The 22859-nt window shown below is 39.5% G+C and overlaps 1 protein-coding gene across 2 annotated transcripts in view; it reads right to left on the bottom strand.

Annotated features, from left to right (window-relative positions):
- DACH2 (dachshund family transcription factor 2) overlaps positions 1-22859 on the bottom strand; it is a 430511-nt gene that overhangs the window by 177029 nt on the left and 230623 nt on the right. The window lies entirely within an intron of this gene.

Raw genomic sequence — 22859 nt, 5'->3', positions numbered from 1 at the left:
GCCTGTGCAGAAGGTTTAACCAGGATCTATTTGCAATTTTTCCATAAAAGTCCTCTTCTGGTACCTTATGGCTGCAGTGTGGTGGAGGTCCAGGATTCTCAAGGACTGTGCTAAGGAACCTCAAGGTCCAGAAGGTCCTAAATGCAACTAGAGAAAAGGGGGAGGTGATGAGTCTGGGTCTGGCAGTGGATCACATGCCTGAATGCCAAAGATAAGACTTTAGAGATGAGGAAGAGATATTCATCAGAAGGATTACCATGAGTTGGTAATTTTGCTTTGCCACAGCACCTCATGATGGATATCTAGAAGTCTTCATTTGGTATAAAGTGTAATCAATCGTAAAATCAAATGACAGTTCTAGGAAGTGTGGCTGTAATTCCATGTGCTAACATTTTTAAACAGCACATCTGAGCTAGCTTTTCAAGGTTTAAGTCACCTATGTGACTGGAAGAAGTTGAGAGGCATTTGTCCTTCCACATCTGAAAAGGTCAGATAAAAATGCTATCTACTCAACCTCCCGGAGAGGCTAGATGCGTGAGGAATGGCCACTACACACTCAGGTCATCCACAACTTTGTAATGCAAAGGACAACTGGTATAAATTGGGCTTCCATATATTAACTATGGAGACTTATGTGTAAGAAAGAGTGTGAAAGACACCACATAAAGAATATCCTGGGGAAAAAAGAAGAAAGTTGTCTCACCATGTGGAATAAGTGAGAGATGACAAATAGTAAGCCCAGGTTCTAGGCTGGTAATCTCCAAATGTCTTTAACTACCAAAAAACCCTGTGGGGAATGGCGCTAACAAGTTAGGTCGATTTCTCACAATAACTCTCTGGAAGGACTTGGGCAAAAACTGCGTAGAATGAGAAAGAAGATGTGGGCTGGTCAGGAAGGAATACCCACACTGACAACTGTAGACACACAGAAAGAGCAAAGTAAAGCTCTCTCACATGTGAGGGTTCTGATACATGCTTTACAAACTTCAGAAATGTGAGATTATTATCAGAGTGAAATTCCCCTATCCTTTTATAAAAGCCAAATTGATGACACACTTTGAAAATTGGCTGATCAGATTTAAGGGAATTCTCAAAATTGACAAGGTTGCTGTCAGAGATCACAGAATCTTAGAATTGTGAGAAGGCTTTCTGGTCATTTATCTATCCTAATAAATTCTTCACCTGAAGCCATCTTCTCCTCCACATCAGCAACAAGGAATCATTTGGTTCAACTTAAACACTTATAGTCACACTGAAAAGGGCAGTGGAGCTGGGGTTGGGAAGACCTGAGTTCAAATCCAGCCTCAGATATTTAAACTAGATTGCGACACTGGGCAAACCTTATCCTGTTTGCCTCAGTTTTCCTCAACTACGAACTGGAGATAATGCTAACACCTACCTCAAATGAGAAGTGCTTGGCACAGTTTCTGGAACATAATACATGCTATAAAATGGTTCACATTGTTACTCTCATTATTAAATAGCAAACTACCATGAACATAGTGGCCAACTGTTAGAGGCAACTCTGGGAATGACAAAGGTTGTTTACCTCTTTAAAAATCGAATGGAGTAGGATAACACCATATAGGACATTGTGGATTGTTCTGTTTCATTTCTTTCTGACTCTACATGACAACATCTGGGATTTTCTTGGGAAAGATATTGGAGTGTTTGGCCATTTCCTTCTCCACCTCATTTTACAAATGAGGGAAACAGGATTAAGTGACTTGCCTAGGGTCCTTTCATGGTTAATATTCACATGGAACAATAAATAATAATATTAATAATATGCTTTTACACAGTTTCTAAGAGCTATGACTATATACTGGATTCACTTATCTTCAAGTCTGGAGCTGGCACCAAAACTCTTGGAACATATAATTCCTGTTGGTATGGGAATGGGATTGTCTCGGCCAAAAAAACAAATAAACACACACACACACACACACACACACACACACACACACACACACACACACACACACTTTAACTGGCACCATCAAAATGATGAGGGGAGAGAACAAACCCTACTATGTGTCATGAACTGCTTTAATAGCTTTCCAGATATGATCTCATTTGATGACATTCATTATCCAAATAAATTGATCAGAGGTGAACTGGAGATCCTTAACAGGAACACTGAAGTCTGCCACTGCTGTTGTATAAACTTCCCATTTCAATTGTGTGCCTGAGAGTGGGGGCATGGCAGTCACACCTGCCCACCACTGCCACTTTTCTCCTTTGATCTTCCTCTGCTTCTCAGCACTGTGTTCAACTGAGTTCTGACAGCAAGCTCACTTCTCACCTGCTCTCAAGAACTAGGTGAGGTGGCAATTAAATGCCCTTTAAATCTAAATGACAACCCCTGTTCAGATGGCAATATACAAGGTTGCTGCTCTTGGAAGATTTCATATTACATCTTTAATTGTGGGCATTTAGCAGCCAGTCTCTTATTATTAAGATACTGCTGACTTTTATTGTCAGTGTGGCCACAGGACAAAGCTAATAATTACCAGCACCAGAAGCAGCTTGTGGTTTTATATTACTTTGAGGTAAATTACACTGGAATTAGAGTGGATTACTTTTATCAAATGGGGAATAAGCTGTTAATTAACTCCCCGCTGTACCAATCTTTTTCTGAGCTTGCAACTGTTATTAGGTCTAGATTAAACTGTTGAATTAATTTCCCACTTACTTACTATTTCAAGAGTTTTTAATTTACCTGGCAGCAGTTTTAATGGGAAATTGTATTAGTGAGCATAAATTGTTTTGGGGAAGGGTAAACAGTTTGTGATAATGTTTATTAAGTCGTTTTGTTTGAGCAAAAATATAATTGCAGTTTTAATTAGTGCATGGTTGTTGGCGTATTAGGTTAGAGATTGCATTATGGGTTTCGGAGAAAACAATCAGTCAGGTAATGCTAGCCTTTCTAACTGATAGCAACTGGAAAAGCTATGTCAATATAGCATCAACTTGGTGGCTTTTGTATTCCATTGGGGTAATGGGAAAGGAAACAAGCAAAGTGTCCATTGTTCAGTCACTGATAGCTGCAATATCATATAAGATGTTTTTGAATATCAAAAACAGAGTGGGCCATTTTAAAATTTGTTTTTGGAGAAGATGTCTGCTGTACTTTGTGAGAGATAAACATAGTAGACTGAAGTCACCAAGTATCGAAGATTTGTTGTTGGTTTTGTTCATTTGGGGTAAGGGGATAAAATGTTGTTAAAAAGACTAGGATTTTCATGGCCATGGGGAAAGTCTTGGGATCTAACTCCATCTTCCAACTTATGTTTATTTAACTCAAAAGCTCTTCATAGAATTCTTCATGGAATTTTTCTAACTCCTCATTCCCTATAATTAGGGTTGGTATATAAGCTAGGATTGTTCTTATGGTTGTCTTTATTCAAATATCCATGTGTGCTGCAATATAAGATGACTATGTCCCCATGAAGCATTATTTCACAGGTCACAGGTCACAGAAGTGACTGACCTTGAAGATAGTATTTTGTTGTTGTTCAGTACTTTGTCATGTGTCTGACTCTTTATGACCCCATTTGGAATTTTCGTAGAAAAGATATAGAAGTGGTTTGCCAGTACTTTCTGCAGCTCATTTTAAAGAGATGAGGAAGCTGAGGTAAACAGAGTCAAATGGCTTGCTCAGGATGATACTAGTAGGTGTCTAATGCCAGATTTGACTCTAGGTTGGTACTCTATCCACTGGGCTCCATGTGATAAATCAGAGCACCTGAAAACCATAATCCAGAAAATAAAGAAAAGCACTTAAGTACTCTTGAAATAGATGACAAAGCAATGATTGAGAGAATCCATGTATCACTGCCAGTAAAAATCCCCGCGCTTTAAATTCCAAAGCATATAGTGGTTAAATTTGAAAAATAAACAACAAATTTCTCAAGAATCCAGGGGAATGGCCTTCAAATATGAAGGAAAGATAATTCAAGGAGCACTGAATTATTGTATATTTATAAGAAATCACAAGAGAGAATGAAATGGAATATATCAAAAAAATCAAAGGAGAAATAACAACACAAAAATAATACATCCTGCCAACCTAAGTCTAATCATTAATTTAAATGATAAGCACTCAACAAAAAAAAGTGATGTCTGAGCAAAATATTTTGCATTCAAAGACCCCCTAAACAAAAGACACACCAGAAAGGTAAAGGAGTATAATTTTCAAGAAAAACTTAAAACCAATTATATCATGTTTGTGGATTATTTTTTTTAAACAGGAAAAAGATTTATTAGTAGCATAAAAGAAAGAACAGAGAACAAAGAGGAACTATCAAGGGATAAAAAGACTCTAACTGGTAAGGGATATAAAAGGAACTTAAAAGAATTAGAAGTGCAGATGGAAGAGGTAAAATAAAGAACCCTGGACTAGGTCCACTATCTACAGGTGAATTAAGGTCTGTTGTGGGAGCATATAGCCCAATGAGCAATTGCATTAATAGGTAGAGAGGGTTAGGGTTAGGGTTAGCTGATAAATCCCTAACAACTCTGGGGTAAACAGGGAAGGATTGGCTATTCCTATCATAACTTGGCAAGAACATAAAAAAGAGAGAATATGAGAGCAAGGGACTAAGACTAGAGGCTAGACAAGAGAAATCTTTCTCAAGAAGGGAGAAAAGGATGCTGCAGAAGAATTTTCATTACCACAGAGGAGATACGGACCTCTGATGAGAGATGGTGGCCTTGTGGTTAGTTCAGACTAAGGGATTTTGATCAATGGTGCCTGCCTTCTCTGAGAGATCACTGTGCCCAAAAGGGAAGCATTCTACTCCAGGAGAAAGGATGAGTGGGTAAACTTAGAGGCAGTCATCACCTAACATGATGAGGGAGATCTAGGCAGAGACAGGATGGCACAGTCTTTGGAATGGAGATGGATTACAGTAAAGAATTAAGACAATGGTAAAAAATACCCAAGAGCCACCCTTTGACTCTTAGTGAAAATAAAAAGCATCAAAAGTTGATATGATTCAGGTCCTTCAGGCACATGTACATCCACTGATCATTGGCCGAGAATCTCACATTTAGAGTGCCAAGAGCAAAGTTAATAATTTTAAAAATAGTCTTGAAACTATACGAATTCAATTAGTCTGGTCCTTGAACAAGAAGTACTGAACCTTTTCAGAATCCCACTAGTAGAATTCAGGATCACCTCCATGCCACAATGGAGCACCAAGACAGCAAGAATAGCGAAAGATTAGGCATTATAGCCAGAAATAAGACAATAGAGTAAAATGAGGTTTTAAAATTCAATCAATATTGTATCTCTTTACTATCCATGCTATTCTTTGTAAGACTTTTCCATACTGCAAGTGTGAAAACACAATTATGACACAGACTATTTAAATCCAAAACAGGAACATAGCTAGCATGTTACATGTATGAGAGCTAAGCATTTACATATCTCAATTTGCCTTTTTTCTTTTTTTGAGAAATACAGGCCAATCCAAAATCTAGTACAAATAATGACTTTGGGATCATATTCAACTTTGGTAATTTGATCCTTGTGGCTTTATCGACCGAAAAAATTATCTGAGACTTTGACTCAGTCTGTGTTTTGTCACTATTTATTGATATCAACTACTTTCTAATATGTGTCTGACTTCAAGTTAATTACAAATATACAGTAATGGTACAAGTGAGGTACCAGTCCATCACCCAAACCTGCAGTCATTAGGAAAAGTAATTTACAAGAGAAGAGGCCTCTAGAAACACAACTTTTCTGAATTACAGACAGAAAGATAATGATTTATGTAAAACCCTTGGGTTACTATTGAATTTTACATTCAAATCAATTTGGAATTATTTAGGGTAAATTATTTAGGGTACAAGAAAATCAAAGAAATAAGAAATTTTTATATATTATTGTATATATTAAAGAGTAAAAGAAGAGGTTTAAATCTCAAATTTTGCTGATTTTATATTACAAAGTTTTAGAGAACTGAATTTTCATTAGATATGCTTTTGTGATATTTATGATCATAATGAAAGAAAGTGGGTGGTGGGAGAAGAGGGTGAATTCTAAAATGCCCGATCAGTACATCAAATTCATAATTAAAAACCTCAATAAAGTTAAAAGACATAAAATAGTCACCAAATTTGATAAGGAGAAAATAGAAGTGGTCATCTAGTTTTACTGATACCTCAAATCAGAGATTCTTAACCTTTTTTATGCCTTGGGTCCCTCTGGTAGTCTATGGAAGCCCAAGACCTCTTCTCAGAATTATATATTTAAATGAAAAAAAAATCTAATCCACAGAATTACAAAGGAAATCAATCACACTAAAAGTCCATCTCAATTGACAGGAACTACAGAACCCCTTGAAGAATGTGGGAGCCTACAGGTAAAGAAGCCCTGCAGTCAACAAATGGTCACTACTTAGAGCTTTACAAAAAGGGAATTCCTTCTACCTGTCTGAATAGCCCATTCCATTTTTGACCATTTTTAAATAGTTCTCATTTGCTGAGAAGATTTTTGTGATACTTTTGCAACAATGCACTCTGTTTTTGTATTTAATTTCATCTTTTTAGATTCAGCCCACGTGAGTCTTCTCTTTTTGTGAACTAAACATTCTTGATCTCTTCATCCCACCCTCATATGCCATGACTCAAGGTCCAAATTTCCCTTTTCTACTTTATCTTCCCCTCTTTCTAAATCCCAGATTTCTATGGAGAATATCATCCCCCAGTCTGGCAACTTTAGAGTCAGGTATTCTCAACTCTTCACCCTCCCACAATTCCCTAATTCTAGCAGCTGCTAAGTTTTGTCGATCCTATTTCCACAACATCTTCTTTATCCTTCCCTTCACAGAAATTAACCCACAGACGTCATTGGCTTTTCTGTGTTTTACTCATAAATTCAAGGAAGAAGAGAAAGCAAAATTCTGTTTTAAAAAACTATGAAATATAACAAATATCTAGGAGAGCTACCTATGAAGACACACTGAGGACATGAGATAAATACAACTACAAAAAATTCTTTACAGCAGGACTTAAACAACAGGAGAGATGCTTGCTGTTCAAGGCTGTGCTATGCCAATATAATAAAAATTATGACACTACTACCTAGATTAATTTAAAGATTTAGTACTATGCTGAAATACCAAGGGGTTTCTTTATGGAACTAGACAAAATAATAACAAATTTCATTTGGAGCAACAAAAGGGCTGGAATATCAAGGGAAATAATTGGGGGGAAAGCAGGAATGAAGAAGGCCAAGTATTTTTTTTCTTTTTCTTCTTCTTATTATTATAACTTTTTATTGACAGAACATATGCATGGGTAATTTTTTACAACATTGTCCCTTGCACTCATTTCTGTTCCAACTTTTCCCTTAACTTCCTCCACCCCCTCCCCTAGATGGCAAGCAGTCTTATACATGTTAAATATGTTATAGTATAACCTAGATACAATATATGTATGCAGAACCAAGCAGTTCTCTTGTTGCACAGGGAGAATTGGATTCAGGTAAAAATAACCTGAAAAGAAAAACAAAAATGCAAACAATTCACACTCATTTCCCAGTGTTCCTTCTCTGGGTGTAGCGGATTCTGTCCATCATTGATCAACTGGAACTGAATTAGATCTTCTCTTTGTGGAAGAAATCCACTTCCATCAGAATACATCCTCATACAGTATCGTTGTTGAAGTGTACAATGATCTCCTGGTGCTGCTCATTTCACTCAGCATCAGTTCATATAAGTCTCTCCAAGCCTCTCTGTATTCATCCTGCTGGTCATTCCTTACAGAGCAATAGTACTCCATAACATTCATGTACCACAATTTACCCAACCATTCTCCAGTTGATGGGCATCCATTCATTTTCCAGTTTCTAGCCACCACAAACAGGGCCGCCACAAACATTTTGGCACGTACAGGTCCCTTTCCCTTCTTTAGTATTTCTTTGGGATATAAGCCCAGTAGTAACACTGCTAAGATGGCCAAGTATTATAAGACCTCAAATTGTATTATAAAGTAGTAAACCATAAAATAAGCCAGGATAGAATAATCCCAGAATACAAATTACAAGGGGGGAAATTACCTATTTGGTAAGAACTGCTGGGAAAATGGAAGAGAAATATGGCAGAAACAGTCTAAGACAAGCATGTTACACAACATATCAAAATAAGCTCCAAAAGCATATGAGAACTAAATTTAAAAATGGAATCTTTTTTTTTCAAAATTTAGGAGAACAAAAGGAGGTATCATTTTACTCACTTTTCACAGTGCCAGGTATATTGTAGCCACTCAATTTATTGAATGACTGTAATATGCCTGGCACCATGAAAAGGCAAAAGCAAAATAATCTCTGCCTTCAAGGAACATAGCAAAAACATACCTAAGTATATTTAAAATACAAATAAAACTAATCCAAGGTAACCTTGGAGAGCAAGACACTGGGCACTGGAGGTACCAAAAAAGGTTTCCTACTGAAGGGGGAACTTGAGGAAAACAGGAAAATTAAAAGACTAAGGTGAAGGGAGTCCCTTTCCAGGTATTAGGGGAAGGGTGACCAAGATGGTGCAAAGATATAATGGTGGGAACTGGACTGTCCTAGCTGAGGATCAGCAGGGAGGCCAGTACAACTAGACCTTCAAGTGTGAACAGGAGTGTAAGATATAAGAAAATGGCCCAAGCTAGCTAGGATGAGTGAGTAAGCCTTTAAATTATCAAAGAGAGAAGTTTATATTTTATTCTAGGAAGCTAATTGACTTAATTGATAAGGGGAGTGACTATACCGTGCTGCTTCTCACTGGTACTCTAAAAAGTCACTGAAGAGAGGTAGCACAGTATAGTGGATAGAAATAAATGGAAAACGTAGCTATACATAATTCAATGCAGTAAAGAATACATGAACCAGCGAGTCCCAGAGAGTATGTGCTCTACTGGGACAGACACAAGTCACTGGCCACTGGATTAAGTATAGGCACTAAACTGCTGAGTTAGACTTCTAAATAATCCCTGTGTGTCTCCTGTTCTATTTAAGGTGACTCACAATCGAGTCAGTTAGAGTTAACCATTCGATGGGCTCTGAGATCTCTAGAACATCCCCCTCTCCCTCTTTTGTTGACATATCAACTGGGACTCAGGCAACCTCTCCCTCAGACTTTCAGCAAGGTGGCAAAAGACTCACTTCTGCCACATTAATTTATTGTAATTACAAATAAAATAGAGTTGACTTCTGAACTGGACAAGAGGGCCAATCTTCATCTTCTAGCATTGGAATCAGGAAAATCTGGAGTCAAGTCTTACACCCAACACATACCAGGTATATGGGACTGAGATGCTCACTTCATTTGTCAATGTCCCTTAGCATGGAAGATTAGAGGTTATAGACTCTTGGAGGATCTATACTATTGGAAAGAGCTTCAACAGGTAAGATGGGGATGGACACACACACACACACACACACACACACACGCACGCATCACAATAAAGAAATACGAGAAAGCAAGATGATGCAGAGAAAAGAGAAATAAGAAAACAATATTCATAATTACTATAATAACCAAAATGAAAACACTATGCAATGTCAACATTCTGATTAAACAAGATAACAAACTGATTATAACTCCACAGAGCAAATGGCGAAATACATTTTCCTTTCAGTAAAGAAGTGAGTGTAGGTATGTGTATGTGTGTGTGTGTCCATCTGTATCTGTGTATGACTGACAGTAGAATCATCATTGTGGTGATTATTTTGGTTCATCTGATTTTCTTTATTACAGGAAAAGCTTTGATGGAAGTGGGGAATTTCTTGGGAAGTAAAAGTTGTAGGGGAGAGAACATCAATAAAAATGTACTTTTAGGAGCACAAAAATGAAGAACACCCACAATTGTGTGAAACAAATATGAAACTTACTAGTCTAGTTTCAATTTCACATCATCATAGATAAGATTATTTATGACAGTGAAAACAGACTGATAAGTTTCAACTTTATTTCATGTAATTAGAGGCATTTTTCCTTTTGGTACTTCTTGTAAACTGACTTTTACGCTAGGAATTTTGGTAGGGATGGAGGGATGAGGAGTTTGCATTAATAAATTTAAGATCACATGTTAAAGAAATGTGAGAAAAAGTCGTCATTAAAAGCAGCTAGATACATCAACATGATGAGACCATCTTTTAGAAAGCAAATTAACTCAAAACTCTCCCTCAAATACTGGGAGAGAAAGAAACAAAATAAATATAAGATTAGGCTTTTACATGTGAATCAATTATTGGTAGATTTATATAATCTTTTCAAAAACTTTCTCAATGTGCACTCACATCTTTTGTCAAAATGACCCGTTGGACAGATGACAAAAAAGGGAGAGATGATTATTTACCCAGTGTCACTCACCTGACTGCTGGAAGACCTAGGATTACAACTTTTGCTCCTTATCTTTTTCCAATCAATAATTCTACTTAATAAATGACTTAAGTTTAACCTGATTACTATGTATTGCTTCATTATCTTCTTTTTTCCATCCAAAATCTGTGATTTCATGGATGTAGGAATTTCAAGTGTGGAAACCCCTTATATCAATCCAAAGAAAAGCAATTTCTCTAACTTCAACTCTTATCCCAGTTTCCTGGAGGTACCACCAGAGTCACATGGCTAGTAAGTGTCAGAGGGTACACTAAACGTCAGATCATTTGGCCCTAGTCGCCAAAGTGCACTTGTTATTACATAATATTTCTAAATAATAAAACAGTAAAAAGTCTAACTATCCGGTTCCTCTTCCAATCCACTTGAAGAAAGAACCCAGGGTGTAATTTTCCTGTGGAAAACTATGGTTGCCTATGCTATCTGCAGAAGAAGAAGAAATAATCACAAATTCTTTGTCTTCTAAGATTCCCAGGAAATGCTACGCATCGCATTCTATTGCACCTGATATTGTTCATCCTTCATTCCCAAAGAGAATTAGGGCATCAGAAAGGTGGTGTTGTAGCATGTAAATGAATTAGATTTGAGTGAGGAAAGACTGTGCAAGGTCACCTGCCTCACTTTCCCCTCCAGAGCCATCTGGGTGCAGGGGCAAGACAGAAATCAGGAGGACTGGAGATGGCCCTGGCTGTCCTTGGAGTTTCTAAACTAAGGTCTCGAGATGATTGAGGCAATGCCCATTCATTGATTAATGCTAGGTAACAATTGAGGTAAAGAATGGCCTCTTCTACTTAGTCCAAGAAAAATCCAGTCTGGTACTAGAAGATCTTCAGAGTTTCTGAGCAGAACAGAAGCAATTGCTATTCACAGTTACTCTGAGTCAATCAGGACCAAGTCCAGCTTGGCCAAGGACCTATTGTCAGTCAGTTGATAAGAGCCAGAGTGATTAAGTTTAATGCATGCAGGACACTCGCAAAGGCCTCCCTATTCTCCCTCATTCTTAAAGAAGCCTGTGCAGTATGGTGGAGACAATTACTGGACTCATGTAACAAGGAGGCTGCGAAAGCATCTTCTTCTGGTGGCTAAGGAATATGCCAGGCAAAACCAATTGTGATCTCGTAGATCCCTATGTTAACTGTCTACAACCTGACAAACTTGAGAGCCTGAAGAATGGGAATCAAATGGAGCTTGGTTCCCTTAGCTTCCTACTCCATCACTCTTTGCTGGTTTTCCCTTTTTGCTTTGTATGCATGTGGGGAAGGATGACTTTGCTCAGTGCCATTACAAACTCTGCAGTTTTCACAGAACTTGGGAAAACGGCAGCCAAAAACATAAAAACATTCAAGTGGAGTTTATTCAATTAATTTTAGTTTCCATTTATAAAGATTTTACTATTCAATCAAAGGAAAATGAGAATTAAAGTGTGGCTGAAGTCACAATATGCCGACACTCAGCATAATGTTACAGCTGTTTTAATACTCAAGTAATTTCAAAAATAATAGGCTCAAAATAGTTTTTTTTAAAAAACCAAAACTAATAGTTTTGCAAAATTATACTTTTATTGCATGGTTTCAATTAACATTTTTTACTCTTCTCAAAGAGACAAATTATACTTCCTTTTTTTTTTCTCTCCAGGAAATTATAGGATGAGAGAAATAAGGGGAAGACTTGGTCTAAATGACGGCTGACACTCCAATGGAAAGAGGACAACATTTATGCTAACACTAATGGGTTCCAGAATGACTGGCTCTTGTAAACAAGGAAGATATTAACAACTCTTGCCAGTGCAGAAAGAGCTTCAAAACGTGGGCTTCCCACATCTGGTGAGTCAGATCATTCAATGAAATACATTAGTTATTACATTTAATATATACGACCTGAAGAATTACAAATAATAAAATGCTTTCAATCTGAATGTGGTTTGTGGTCACTTTGAAGTGCTCCAAAAGGTGCAATGGTATCATTAAGGCATTTTGCTGGTGCATACGGAACCTGTTATACTACAGGTGAAGAGAAGATTTATCCCACATGGTAGGAGGCTGCATCTGGGTTATGAAAAGGAGAGTGATACTTAGCTCCTCTGAAGTAAGAAAAGCTATCCTAGGGTCAGAGGGAAAATGTTTAATTCTCAAGTAAGGCAGAGATGGCCACAAAGTTTAAATCTTTCCCTCCATTTACTGAGGAAACCTGTGTCCTGATGCCTCCTTGGGAACCATCATCTTAACAACAATAGCCATCTATATACACTTTTAAGGATTGCAAAGTTCTTTTTCTACCTACCTCTTTTCTACCTTACAGGTGTATGATGTAGATACTAATATTATCCTCAGATTACAGAGGAGAAGACCGAGGTGGAAAGAGATGATAGGTCCTGCACCAAGGGTCCCACAACTAGCAAGTAAACAAGGCAAGATCCAAATGCGGGCAATCTTCAGGTCCAATGCTCCATCAACAGTATCGCCAACTTTTATCATGGTTTATACTCAGAATAATAACATAAAAATCCAGTCAACGAGCAGTTAAGATCAGCAATAAAATAATAATTTTCCTTGTCTACAGTAAGAGACAATATAGCATGTTGGAAGGAAGAAGATACAACACCCCACCTCTAACATATGCTGGCCATGTGACCGACTGTGGACTATATAACCTCTCTGTCTCTCTGGGGACCAATTCTCAAGGAGACCTTAGTATTGCTCCATTTGACTAAACATGGTCTCATACAGGATGGTTCTATTTTGCTGTGAGAATCAGTCTTTCTGAAGCACTAAGCTAACTTTCTAAGTTGGATGAGTTGATCAGTGTGGCTCAGTGGAGGAAATTTCCATCTGGAACTTTCTAGATCCCAATGAAATCAGAGACCTAGAATCCTTCCTTTTCCCAGTCAACACCCTCCTCTACAAAAAAAGAATAAGATAGCAACTCTTGGTTTTCAAAAATCCTTCCATACATGCTATCATATTGGATGCTCAGAAGAACTGTATAAAATAGACAGGCAAAACTTCACGGAAAAGGAAACTCAGATTCAGGGAGATGTCTTGATCAAGAGCACATAACTAATGAGTTTTTAGATTCATTCCTGTGCTGAACCAAATATACCCTGTTCCCATTATACTAAAATCAGGGGAAAATGAAATAAAATAAAATAAAATAAAATAGAGCTCAAGTAAAAGTCTAACTAAGGCCAAGTGGGCAACCACTTCCTCTGCTTCTCTCTGACCTCCTCTTCTTGTCCATTTCCTTTTAAAAGGTACAGCATGTATTAGTATTTTCATCATATGCTGTTACCAGAGATGAACAATTCTTCAATGAAAAAAATTTTAATTTCGCTGTTTTCATCTGAACTTTATTCTTAGTAAATACTGGCCTCCGAGAGGAGAAAATTGCCCATCTAGTGATTCTACAGGAAAGAGTATTTCCTGACTGTTTCTGGCCAATAATAACAATAAGGCTAAATTTAGCTGAAAACACATGATCCAATCAAAAGGGCAACAAACTGAAAAAAAAAAGGATTCAAATAATTAAGTTTGTAATAACTCTCTTCTTCTCCCTAGATGCTGAAAGATCCAATCCCCTTATGTTTCTATAAGTTGTTCTTGGTTTTGTTTTGTTTTGTTTTTTAACTCTCCGAAAAGAAAAGAAAAGAAAAGAAAAGAAAAGAAAAGAAAAAAGAAAAGAAAAAGAACCAGGTTCTCTACTGGAAAAATCAAACTTGGAGAAAAAACTTGCTTAATGCTTAAGAAAAGCAAACAAAATTTATTCCAGGACCTCAGCCTGTTAAACTGTCATTTTAGAGTGGACATGGTTCAAATGACTGCCTATCACCATACTCACAAATGTCCCTAACATCCCCTTGTGCCCAGAGAACAACAGAGAAGGCTGTGACCTTTGAACTTAAACTGGTTGTTTCCTTCCTGTATTCAACTCTATATCGAGGGAACTTTCCAAATACAGCTTTAGAGTCTTTCTGAGCTCAGGATGAGAAGGACTATTGGCCACCAGGGAGAGCTAAGCTGACTCCAAACAGAAATTTGTGGTTCATTCCATTTGGCCTTGGCAGCCAGTCTTGGGAAGAAGTGCATTGGTCATGGAAAGTTAATCATCTCATGTGGATCTGACATGAAGAGATGTACTTACCACGGCTGCTCATGGTTCAGTGCAAGGTAGCTGGTCTCTGAAATAAACTGTGTATTTCCTGAAATGTGTCCGTTCCCCTCCCCAATTACTCTGCTCCATATTATAACAGCTGATGTATATTTAGTCTTTAAAACACACCCTAGAGACAAAGATGAGGCAGACCTTTCAAAACCAGCCCATGGATCATCTATGCTGAACACAGGAGTCCAGCAAGTCTACTATCAAAAATTTTACAGCCATTGGATTAGATTAGATTCAGGCTAGCAGTACTTTCTGTCTGTAACAAATCTTGCTATAAATTTAATGAAGTCATTTCTCTATCAAATTATAGTACATATGCAAAAGTCAAGCACACCATACATTTTCATAGCATGAATTGCATTGTTACTTGTAAATGTTCAAGATATTCAGTATTTGTGATTAAAGCAATTGAAAAGTGCTCCCATTACAATCTCTCCCAAGCAAGGGGCCCATCTCTCAGTCTCTCATTAGCTCTGCTGCTGATGCCTGGGGGTGCTTTGTGATAATACCCATTAATCAACAGTGGGAATGGCATCGTATTTTAAAATATGCCTTAATGTGATGATAGAGAGGAAAAATGATGGCATATTAAGAGCTGACACACAGCAGCTTGGGCCAAGGAAAGAATCGGCGAACATCAGCAAGCTTAAAGGGATGTGAGGGACCACCACGCTGGTCCAAACCCAACCCTGGTTTTGTTATCAGTAAGAATGACAGCCCAGCAGAGCACAGAGCAGAGGACAGAGACTGGGCTGGTTACACGGGCTTACCCCTTCACATCAACAATGGCAATGTGGGCACTGATTAAAGACCTTTTTGTGGTGGGCATTATGCTACACACAAAAAGAGAGAAAAACATGGTCCCTGCCCTCAGGAGCCTTACATTCTAATGGAGGCGAAAAAGCCTTCGCAAGTTATTTAACCTTCCAACTCCCCAGATGACTCTCTAAAACCAGAACCGAACTGCTAATGTGCACTGGGTAAAGGGGAGGTTTTAACTGGAGAACTCCAACATCCACAATGATGAAATCCGAAGTACAGACACACTCCTTCAAAAAACAAAACAAGCGATCTCAAAGCTTCCATTTATCTAGCACTTTAAGAGTTGCAAAGCACTTTACAGTTATTGTTTGAGGTTCATGACAACCTTATAAGGCGGGTACTAGCATAATACTCATTTTACAGAGAAATAGGCTCAAAGGGTAAGGTACTTGTCTACAGTCACACAGCTAGCTAAATGTAAGAAGAGGGATTCAAAGCAAGGTAGAAGTTCAACACTAACCACTAGTCCACGATTTTCATCCCTTCAGATAAGGGAACCGAGGCTGAGACATCAGATAGGACTTGTCTAAAATCTCAGAATGAATTAATGATAAGGCAGAGCCTAATAAGGGTATGGATAACTATATGATGCAATTAAGCTTGAACCTTTTGGTTATCTGCTTAGGAACATACCTGCCTCTTCCCCCTCCCCCACTCCGTTCTCGTTCCTTTAAATGAGAAAGGTGTTTTAATGATCATCACTGTCTACTGGGGAGGAGGATGGAAGAAAGCAAGCTAGGATTCATCCCTGTAGTTTTGTACTGCCAAAGGAGCCTCAGCATTGGGTCCGATGGAGAATGAATGGAGCTTGAGCCCCCGAAGGACCACACGGAGGCACTATACTTCCAATCACACCAGCCTATGTCCCTTAGTGCATCTTTCAGTTTTCCCCCCTCTCAGGGGCCAATGGGCTCCAAATTAAATAGTCTAGCCAGAGATTCTGGGTCCTCCTCCTAAGTCAGGCATTCTGGAATGTCTCAATGAGGCTTTTCAGTTCCAGTGCTCGGGAGCTGCGGCTGACTTTGGCGACAATCAAAAATCCTCTGTCGTGGGACTGAGGGCTATGAACATCATGTCATAGCCACTCTGCTGGTAGATTTATTGGAGGGTGAAGCATGTCATTTATGCATCAATTCACATGAGAGAAAAGCAATCCCTATGAAGTTAATCTAATAATAGACTGGGAAGCAATGATTACTGTTCTGTATGCACCAGCTATTTGTAGCAGTGGTTGGCCTGATTCTGCAGGCCTCGCTTGTCAGAGCTTTGGGATTAACAAGTGTTTAGCTGAGAACCTATGGGGAGACAACAAGAAATGGCTTAATGAGGAACAAGCCCTTCATTCCTTTCCACTGGAAAGATGCTAAAACCGTATCTCCCTCCCCCTTTTCATCTGCCACTGCCCACTGTAAAAACTCCCGGCATTATGTGCATTTCTCAAAGAACACAGATTCTGGAGAACGATTTTCAAATGAATGTGGACAAGTGAGACCCTTTTTGCAGCACTGCACTAGGACACCGTTCAGTTTTGACAATAGAAGCCACTGACTGTAGAGTGATTCCAATCTTTCCAATTCTCTCCTGAGGCTGAATGGCAAGGGCCTGCACTACCGGCTAGATTTGTGCTACCCCCTCAAAAAATTTCTCAAATATTAGGTGAAAGGAACTCAAAGAGATTACTCCATGGGTTATTTGCTTCTCAGAGTGATTCTAGTCAAGCAAAAGAAGACAGTTATTCTTGTGGCCAGAGCTATAACTGGGGTAGGGCAACCAGAGTACCAAATTTAGAAGACACTGATAGGACTTCAGCTTTAGGGAAACAAGGTGAGCAGCTAGTTAGTAAGAATCAAGCTTCCCCCCCCCTTATTCCAAGTGGTGGCTTCCCAGTGGCATACTGGGACTTCTGTCTCTAATCTGCCCACCAAGGGCATGCATACATGCACATGGACATGCTGCCCTTCAAGCCATTTTTTCCAAAGATGGTTTGTGAAGCTTGTCCTCAATGAAATAAAAAATTCCTAGTTATGGCGTGGCTCATGGTCCATGTTTCTATCTAAAACACCTGGGGGTCCAGAACCACAAATATATAACACTCCAGGAGGTTCACAAGGGCCAGTGTATAAACAAAAGACGAGGACGTTTTGGCCAAAGAAAGATGACCGAGAATCTCCAAAAAGAATTATTATTATTATAATAACCAGATTTTTCTGTACTCGCCCTACATGGGGTCCTGGAGTGTACAGCATCATATGAAAAATTTGGCCACTGCCACAGTGAGATATCCTGCTTCACCAGGAGGCAGTACACCACAGCAAAAAGAAAGCAGTCAGTGAATCAAGCAACTGGGCCCCGCTCTGTGGCTAACGCTAGCAAAGCTGATGGATGACCTTCTCTAGGCCTGAATTCCTTCAACTGAAAATTGGAAATTTGGGGCCACAGGACTTCAAAGTTTTTCTCTGGCTCTAGTATTCTAGGATGTTCCAAGCAGTTTGGGGGCCGTCACTGTAGAACCTGTTGCTTAACGTTTGATCTGCCCACCCATTTCTTCTACAGTGACAGGAATAGGAAAACCCAAAATGATTTGTCACAATAAAGATTCTCCCACAGATTTAATTCTATTTTTCACCTTCTACTGCCTACCTTCTTCAAACTGCAAACCATTTCCTACCAAAATTCCTCTCTCCACTGATTTATCATCTCAAAATTAGAAAACAAGCCTGCACTATCTCCTTGAAATTCACAATGTTACAAGGAAATCTCTGCTGTTAATTTAGTATTGCTTCCAGCATTCCAAATTGTCTGTACCCATGTCAGCGGTTTGGCAATGCCCGCTTCTGATTTCAGAATTTAATTCGACACCTGTGTGTAGAGAAGGCACTCTGCTAGGCACTTAGGGGAAGACAACACAGGAAACCAGGCTGAGGCTGAGATGTTAAAGCCACGACCCAGGGTGGTCAATAGCATGGCCAACCACCAGCTTCTGCCATCATTCCTCCTAAGGCTCTTCTTTATCCTCATTGGTCTCTAATCACTGCACCCCAGGGTGCTTTTGGAGGCCATCACTGCCACTCTGGTCTCACTTTCTTTCCCAACTTTGTGCTCTAGTTTCCAGATGACTCTTCAGGCCTTGCCCCCTTTGTTTTATACTCAAATCTTGCCAAAAGCCTAAACATGGGATACCCCCCCCCATCACCCACCTTCTCTCGTCCTACACACATGCTTGCATTCGGTCAACTTTCAGATCTCTGTATCCAGCTCCGGTCCCATCCCATGCCTGCTTTATCTCTCTCATCTCTCCAGCCCCCCAGCCAGCTCCCTGGGCCAGGTCCTCATCCCCTCTCACCTGAGCTACTATAACAGCTTCCTCATTGTTCTCCTTGCCCCAAGGCTCTCCCTTCACAGATTCATCTTCTACACAGCTACCAAAGTGAACAATCACCCCACTGACCTGGGCCCTCCTTTCATCAAAGAGCCCTGTTGGCTCCCTCCTGCCTCTAGGATCAGCTACAATCTCCTGTTTGGAATTTAAAGTCACTTCACAGTATGCCTTCAGATTAATAACCTAGGAAAGTTGATTCTCCATCACACTCTCCCTTTCACACACCTTGATCTACCCACTTGCCATTCCTCAGACACCATAGCTCATCTCCTGTCATTGGGCCTTCTGAGAGGCTTCATGCTGGGAATAACTCTTCTCTTATCTTTCAGTGCAGAACCCCAGTTCCCATCAAAGATCAGTTTCAGGGCCACTAGCTACATGAGGCTTTTCCTGATCTGCTCCATGCCTCCCCCCACCCCCAGCTGGCAGTATCTGCCCTAAAAGGCTTCAGATTTACTTGGGGGATTTCTGCACATACTTATATGTATATTTCTAATTCCCCCGCCTCCTTCATGTTTGTCTTTGCATCCCCAGCACCTAGCCCAGTACTTAGAACATAGTAAGAGTTTAATAAATTCTTGATCAATTGATGGAAAACTATCTTCAATGCTTTTACTTTCCGTTTTCATTCTCTCCTCAACCTGTTCCTTTCAGATTTCCAACACAGTCACTTAACTGAAATGGCTCTGAGATGATTAGCAATCTCTCTAATTACTGAAGCAAATGGCTCCTTCGAAGGCCTCAACCTTCTTGACCCATGCTGGATGCTCCACTGTTGCCACATTCCCTCTTGCTTTGGTAGTGGGATCACCCGAGGCTTCCCCTGCCTGTCAGAGCCTCCCTAGTGATTAACGTATGGTGTAAAGCTCCTAAGTCTGGCTCCGTTCTGGGCCCTTTGCTTGTGTCTTTCTACACTGTCACTGTAATGTCATCGGCTCCCACCATCAGGTTAATCAGCCCAAGAGACGTAACAACAGGGAACTACTTGCACCAAAACGTTAACCTGATTCCCTGCCATACTAAGAGTTCCATTATTAACAGAGTTTTCCAAAATATTTCCTAAGGGAGACTTGGAAACTAATAAGAAAGCAAATCGGAATTTAATTATAAAATTTGATAAATAAATATATTTTACTTTTGATTCCCATGCAAAAAGTAAACCATTAATAAGTCAGTATCTGTTTAATGAAATATGCATTGTGGGTCTGATTGGTTATCACCATCTAGACCAACCCCCTTCCTTTAACAGAAGAGGAAAATGAGGACTAGCTGAAGGTCTTGAAAATGGTAATTAGTAACAAAACCAAGGCAAGATAATAGATTCCTTGAATTCGAGCCCAAGGCTTTTTCTGATTTCTCTTCAAATGAAAACCAGGACTTTTGTTTGTAGCACCAAGAGATTTATGAAGCAAATAAGCATCTGTCTTATGTCCAAACACACAGATGACAAAGTCCTTCCTCACCATCGCCTCCTTTACATAGAGCATCATATTGATCCCCTGCACAATGTTGTCAGTGAAACCAATGCAGGTACCACACAAGGGTCAAATGCAGACAGTTTAAAAAGTATTTGTAATGCTGTATAAGATTCCAAGGCTCCTCCTGCAGTGTCATCAGTATGCCATAAAGCATTAATCAAAGCTCTTTGGGCAAATATGCCTAAGGTCTTCTTTGGAAAAGGTCTGCCTATAGGCTCAAAAAACCAGACTCGACAACAGGGGACCCAGTAGGCCACAATGGAAACAGCAATGGCTCTGACGTCAGAGGACTTGTCTTCAAATTCTGAACCCTATGGTCCAGATGATTTTAGCTAAGTCTTCCTTGAGGCTCCATTTTGTCTGCTTTAAAATAATTGGGCTACATTACGTGTCTTCTGGGGTCGCTTCTATGAGCCCATGCATTTGCTAAATTATGAGCAATTCTAAGCTGGAATGAAATATGGTTTGGCGGGGGGTGGGGAGCCCTCAGTTCCAGTATCTCAAGAAACCAAAATCAATAACCACCTTCATTCTTCTACCAAAGAGCAAAATTTCTAGGAAAGGATCCATTCTTCCTAGCAGAAGGATTTCCCCAATAGGTTTTCATATGTCAAAAGCTATAAATGCTCTTAAGCCGCCAAACTAAATCTAGAAAACATGGTTTGTTGTAAGGTTTCAGGCAGGCATAGATGTGATATAGTATGTGAAGGATACTACTTGCTAACTTCAGCAGGTACCACCAAAACATGTTGGATGGGAATGTGTAAAGAGAAAACCATAACTAATTCAGGATCCATTTTCCAACAAAAACTGAAGAGAAAATCTTCCCTTAAATTATCCGACTTTCAAAAACACTTTTCAGACATGGTTATAAAGCCAGCCATACAAACGAAGACTGGCCATTGACCTGCTATCAAGTGAAGGCTCTCCCTAGCTTTCAAAAGACATTTCCTAAGGATATATGAAAAGGGAACAATGAACTAAACATTCCTTCTAAATGTTTTGGAAAAGTGAGGTCCAACAATCTGTTCCAAAGTTCCAAAGAAACTCCAAATTCCCTGGCCTGGTACCCAAAGCCTGCTTGAACTGATCCACAAATTCCAGGCTACTCCTGTTTGCATAACTCAAGTTCTAGCTAACTTGAACTACTAAGCATTCTAAGTACACATGCCCCCGATCCTCCTACCTTTGTTCAGGCTGCTTCTAATCTCTGAGGTGCCACTCCTTTCCCCCAAGATCTATTTTCTCTTCTTTAAAATTCAATTTATTATATAAGATTTCATGAAATTCTGCTCCCCCTTCCCAGCTTGAATCAATCTGCCCTTCCTCTAATTATACTTTGGGCTCTTCCACTTAATTCCATTCCACAAATATTTATTCAATACCTCCTCAATGTGAGGCATATAAAGAGAACCCACACATAAAAAGTTCTGAATATCTACATCCAGGACCTCAGATAAAGATATATTTAAGATATAATGGGAAGTAAGCTACACACACACATACATTTTTTAGTAGAGCTGTGTGTGTGTGTGTGCGCGCGCGCGCGTGTGTGTGTGTCTGTGTATATATGTATACACATTTCTACTGTGTTAAATAGGGCTGCGTGAGAAAGAATCTCCCCTCTCATACTGAAGTGTAACTTCAGAGATAGCAAGGAAGACCCCTTATCTGCAGAGGCAGCTTAAACAACTGAGACACTTTGGACATCATCCTGCTGCAGCCTAGGTTTAGGCTAGGAGGCTCTGAGTTGCTTTTTGCTCCAACAATAAAGGAAGTCAACAAGTATCTCTTTGTGGTCATACAAAGACCAATGAAAATCCATGTGAACTCAAGAGGTTTATAGTCTATAAAAAAAAGATGCCTACAAGGAAACAGATTCTATACACATGAAAATGTAAAGACTGAGAAAAAGAATTAGAGTTCCCTCATTTTTCAGTGGAAAAGCTCAGCAATCATCAACTTCTAATAAAGCTCCTGTTCTAGCTTTTCTTCACTTTAAAATCATTGCTGCTGCTAGCACCTGCCAACTCTAGGGCCCACCCTCAAGCCTGAGGCCTCTGAAATGGCCTGTTGCCCCGAGATATTGCAGCTCTGCTGCCTAGGGAGGGGGCACACTAAAAATTGCTAGAGCATACTGGCTGCTTCACATGCCCTAAATGGATTCGCTGAAATAAGCATAATAAATGAAAGAGAATAAAATAAAAAAACAATTTCACACTAAGTGAAGGCTTGACTTATAGGAAGTGGCAGCTCTGATGGCCCAAGGCGTGGAATTAGTTTTGCCACTCGATAATTTGACTGATTCACTCGAGTGGCCAGAAGAGGACATTTTCTGCCTGATTTCAGGGTAATCAAGTCACCTGCTCAGCGGTGGCTGGGGCCAAGTCAATTGCACTCTGCTGAGCACTGAGTGTGTGCAGTGAGGAGCAAGAGGAGAGGCTTTCTGCAAGTGTGTGCAAAACTACTGAGCTGTTAAGGAAAGTGGGAATAGCTTGTTAGAATGCTGCACTGTAGCAGCTTTTGTATGGGCTATGGAATGGAAAAGGAAGTGCAATTCCTTATTCCAACAAGTAACCTGTAGGGCCAGTGGTAAGAAACTGTTTAATTACCAGACAAGTC

The sequence above is a fragment of the Antechinus flavipes genome, chromosome X, assembly GCF_016432865.1.
Source record: "Antechinus flavipes isolate AdamAnt ecotype Samford, QLD, Australia chromosome X, AdamAnt_v2, whole genome shotgun sequence".
In the NCBI taxonomy this organism is placed as follows: domain Eukaryota; kingdom Metazoa; phylum Chordata; class Mammalia; order Dasyuromorphia; family Dasyuridae; genus Antechinus; species Antechinus flavipes.
The sequence above is the reverse complement of the archived record's forward strand: the minus strand, read 5'-3'. Positions and strand labels throughout refer to the sequence as shown.